The sequence below is a fragment of the Trichosurus vulpecula genome, chromosome 5 (genome assembly GCF_011100635.1).
Source record: "Trichosurus vulpecula isolate mTriVul1 chromosome 5, mTriVul1.pri, whole genome shotgun sequence".
NCBI lineage: Eukaryota > Metazoa > Chordata > Mammalia > Diprotodontia > Phalangeridae > Trichosurus > Trichosurus vulpecula.
Genome location: NC_050577.1, coordinates 113,289,156 through 113,294,471, shown reverse-complemented (window position 1 = coordinate 113,294,471; position 5,316 = coordinate 113,289,156).

Below are 5,316 nucleotides of genomic sequence, written 5' to 3'. Positions count from 1 at the left end.
CGGGGCGAGCGGTAGTCGCTGCCGATTGGCTGGCTGCTGGAGGGAGGAGTGAGCCGGCTTCTGATTGGTCGGGACGGAGAGCCCGTCCGCATTCCGCGGCAGCTGTTGCTGCTTCTCTTCTGGAGCTCGGCTCTGGGCTCTGGTCTCCGGGCCCCTGGGTTCGATTGGAGCTCGCTCAGCTCGTGCACGCCATGCAGCCTCCCTTGGCTGCACGTACTTGTTTTTAAATGGGTAGAGGTCGCTAAACTGTAGCGGGATAAATTGTAATTGGACTCTGCCTCCTTATCACTTCACTGGGACTGTGTAGTACGGTGGTAATCGAGCTTGGGGCTTAGAGGAAATGGGTTCAAATTCTGACCCGGGCCACTTACACGCTCCTGGTGTAACTTTGGGCCTAGGTTCTTCATCTGCAAAATGGTTAAAAAGTTTATATTGCTTCATCACTTAGGCAGGCACGTAGCATTACCTCCATTTTACAGAGGAGGAAACTGATACCCAGAGGTTGTGACTTGTCCACAGTCACACAGCAACGAGTATGCCAAGAGTCAGCACATAGGTTCTGACTGATGAATTTCCAACGTCTCTGGAGAGATTTCTGTTTAAGCGCAGTTTGAGGATATATGGCCTCTGATATACCTTCCAACTCAGATTATAGGATTCTCTCATTTATCATGGCATCAGGAGATTTCTATCCCAAGAACTATTGTAATATATCTGACCAATAAGAAAGGACCTTTACTGTTCTGAGGCATTAAATGCCAGCTTTTCCTCAGCCCTAAGAGACATTGCCTCTCTTCCTTCTCTCCTTTTTTCTTCCTTCCTTTCCTGCCTCCCTCATTCCCTTTTTCCTTTCCTCCCCTCCCTCCTCTTTCCTTCCTTTCCTCTCTCCTTCCCTTTCCCTTCCTTCCTTTCTTTCCCTCCCTCTTTCCTTTTCTTCCTTCCCTTCCTCTCTTTTAACTTTCCTTCCTTCTTTCCCCCTCTGTCTTTCATTTCCTTCCTTCCCTCTCTCCTCTTTCCTTCCTTTCTTCCCTCTTTCCTTTCCTCCCTCTTTCTTTTCCTTCCTTCCCTCCCTCTTTCCTTTCCTTCCTTCCTCCCCTCCCTCTTTCTTTTCTCCCTCTTTCTTTTCCTTCCTTCCTTCTCTCCCTCTCTCTTTTCCTCCCTCTTTCCTTTCCTTCCTTCCCTCCCTCTTTCTTTTCCTCCCTCTTTCCTTTCCTTCCTTCCCTCCCTTTTCTCCCTCTTTCTTTTCCTTCCTTCTCTCCCTCTCTCTTTTCCTCCCTCTTTCCTTTCCTTTCCTTCCTTCCTTCCCTCCCTCTTTCTTTTCCTCCCTCTTTCCTTTCCTTCCTTCCTTCCCTCTTTCTTTTCCTCCCTCTTTCTTTTCCTCCCTCTTTCTTTTCCTCCCTCTTTCCTTTCCTTCCTCTTTCCTTTCCTTCCTTCCCTCTTTCCTTTCCTCCCTCTTTCTTTTCCCTCCTTCCTTCCCTCCCTCTTTCCATTCCTCCCTCTTTCCTTTCCTTCCTTCCCTCCCTCTTTCATTTCCTTCGTTTCCTCTCTTCCTTCCTTTCCTACCTCTTTCCTTCCCTTCCTTTCACATTTCCAGTTAAAAGAGGCCTTCATTTCTTTTTTTTTTCCAGAACACTTGCCATTACAAATTGTTTTTTTTTTTGTTTTTTTTTTATAAATTTCTTTATTTATTTTTAGTTTACCACACACGGTTCTACATAGTCTTGAGTTCCAGTTTTTCTCCCCTCCCTCCCCCCTCCCTCCCCAAGACGGCATGAAGTCTCATATAACTGTCATGTATAACTTCGCATTGAATTAATTTATGCACTAGTCAAGTCGTGGAGAAGAACCTTGACCAATGGAATGAATCATGAGAAAGAAGAAACAGAACCAAAAAAAAAAAAAAAAAGAAATGATAAGCAGGATGCTCTCGGAAAATCATGGAAAGACTTACATGAATTGATGCAAAATGAAATGAACAGAACCAGAAGAACCTTGTACACAGAAGCAGCAATATTATATGATGATCGACTATGAATAACTTAGCTGTTCTCAACAATACAATGATCCAACACAATTTTGTAGGAATTACGATGAAAGATACTATCAGAGAAAGAACTCCAGGGACAGAGTGCTCCAGAGAAAGAACTGGTAGAGCCTGAATGCAGATCTAAAATATTTTTTCTTCACTTTCTTTATTTTTCTTGTTTTTTTGTCTGTGTTTTCCTTCACAGAATGATTTACATGGGAATTTGTTTTGCATGACTACACATGTATAACCTATGTAAAATTACTTGCCTTTTCAATGAGGAGGCAAGGAAAGGAGGAAGAGAATATGGAACTCAAAATTTGAAAAGAAAAGATTGTTAAAATTTCTTTTACTTGTAATTGGGAAAAATAAAATATAAAATAAGGTTAAAAAAAATAAAAGAGGCCTTCAAAATGTTCGGTAAATTCCATCTTATCCCTTCATTTTACAATTGAAGTAACTGGGCCCCCAGAAAACTGAAGTGACTTGCTCAGCTTCACAGTGTGCCAAATTATAATGTGTGTTTTCCAACAGGTTCCCATGAGGCAGATAAGTGAAAACATTATTAATCCTAATTGCTGGATGGGGAAGGTTTAACCCAGGAAAGATAAATTCTTTTCCCAAGAGTCCAAGGCAAGTCATTATAAGAAGTGAACCTTCAAGAAAACCCTGGAATTCTCTTCAGCAACCTCCTCCCCACCCCCCTCCTCTATCTTCTCTATTCACCTTCCTGTCAGTCCCCTAATTCTGAAAAGTCAGAGATTTTAGCCGCTGCTAACCTTCCAGGAAGTGGCCCTCCCCTAACTGCATTCTAGTGATTTTCCACTTTATGAGAAAAGTACTGTCAAAGGTAGCAGCTCTCTGGGGGAAGTTTAAAAGGGACAACTGATTCTCTAGACATCTGGCCTATTAATTTCTTGATTGTATGTGTTGCCTCTAGGTATATTTTACCCCCTCAAATAATTATTATGAATACTTATGGTGGTATTTATGTAGCACTTCAAGGTCCTTACAACAACCCTGAGGGGTAGGTATTAATATGATCCCTGTTTTACAGATGAGGAAACTGAGGAACAGAGAGGTTAAGGTGATTTGCCCAGGGTCACACAGCTCTCAGTAATTATCTGTGGCAGGATTCAACCCTAACTCTTCCTGATTCCAAGTCTAGCATGCTAACCACTGAGCTACCTGCATCTGAGTCTGAAATAAAATACAAGACCAGTGGCAAAAAAAAAAAGAAAAGAAAACAAAGGAAAACAGCCTCAGAAGAACTTCTTTGTGCATAGTTTACCTACATGTTTGTACTTCACCTCAAATTTCAGGTCTCAGCCACCTATAGGAATGATGTATTCTTGTATAAGAAGGATAAGTAAAATGTACTTTGGGAGCGTGGGAAAAGTCCTCTGATTTCATCATGGTCAGGAACTTTTCAATTGGAAATGCCTTCTACAGATGCAGATCACCAACCCAAATTTTAGTCACAAAACATATATCAGGTTGCCAGGTTAACATGCAGGTACTTGATGTAGAATTCTGTGAGAGGTGAACATTCCACTCACCTATGCAGATTGGCACTCCTTGTGAGTTAAGGGCTCACTTTCATCAGTTGTGGTTGATTCTTTCCTGAGTGGCCACCCGGGTGAATGACCTCAGGACATTTAGCTTGGCTGGTTTCCAGATGACAGATCCACCTGGAGTCTACTGCTAGATCCACATGCAAAATCTTTCAGTCATGGCAAGGTCTGCCGAAGCTTGCCTCAGTCTTTGAGAATCACCATGCCATGATAAGGCTTTCGAGTAGGACTGGAGGAATCATGTAATACGAGGAAATTAGACTGTCATCCAGGGATAGGGACCGGGCCTGCATAAGGCATAAGGCACTACCAGTGAGGAAATTCCTTCTATCATATCTATTCCTTCTATCAGCACTTTCTTTACTACTTTTTATTGCCTTTGACCGTCACCTAGAGCACCAATGGGAAATCACTGAGGAAAGAATATACATAAATAAGTTATTTCTTATATCAAAATAGCCCCCAAATCACAAAGTCTGAAGATGTTTGGTTAATCAGGTACTACTGATTTAATCAGAATAAAATTGAAAGAGCTTAAGTTCTGTAATAAAAATTCAAATTTGGATTAGGGCAAACTTTTAAATCAGCAGCCAGTAAAGAAGGGAAGGTAGTGGGACAGGTGAACAGGCACATTGGAACCTTGGGGACATGGAAATTGACCACTGGCAAACTGGTGTAAGTTTCTTGGTTTCTCTTGGAAAACACATTATCCACCTATTTTTATCTTCCAAACTTAAGTCCATCAAAGTCTAATACATTATTTCAATTTTTTTTATCTTTGTTTTCTTGGTGACAATACAGCAATGACTTGTCTAGGGTAACATAGTGTATGCATAACAGGCAGGGCTTGAATCCAAGTCTCCCAGGCTCCAGGATTAGCTCTCTATCCACCACCCCACACTGCCTCGAAAATAGAGGTAGTGTATTGGTAGCAAAGGTTTCTAGTAACAAAAAATGAATATCGAAAGAGAAACCAGAGAACAAAAATTGTTCAGTGTTTTTCCATCACCATCTAACAGCTGACTAAGACAGCTTAGACAATTGGATAGATCTGATTAAATACGAAATTACATACCATGGATTGCAAAAAGGACAACCTAGGAAGGAAAACTGCTCTTACTATATGCTTGCAGAATAAATGGAGTTGGGTTTCATAAGGGATATTTCTTAAGGGATATTGAAGATGATGCAAGGATCTACGAACAGATGCAGAATGAGAGTAAGTCTGACAAATGACCAGTGATGACTTGTATATCCGAAGTGGTATTAAAAAAAAGTACACGGTCAGAGAGGTGGGTTGATTGTGTAGGGAGATTTCAGATAATAGCCCAAGGGCTCTACATTAGTATCCACAAAATATTAAGAGAAGCAGAGGAAATTCTCCAGTACATCAGGTAGCGTATTTGTGGGGGCCCCTATGGGAAAACATGGACAAGTGTGAAAAGACCACTATATACCAGGGTTTCCTCTCATAACAAGGATTAAGTTAGTTTTTTTTTTCTTTTTTTTCCTGAAAGGTAACAAGGCTAACGATTAGCCCATGGTGCAAGGCTCAAGTTTTTGAAACTTCCTGGTAGCCTCTGGTCGTATTGATGGCTTCCTAGTCCCATAAGGGCATAGAAAGACTCACTCATGGATCCCTTCAAACATGGTAGATGTCCCAAGACCTCATGAGTCATCACACCCTGCCGTGCTGACCAGATATATATCCATATA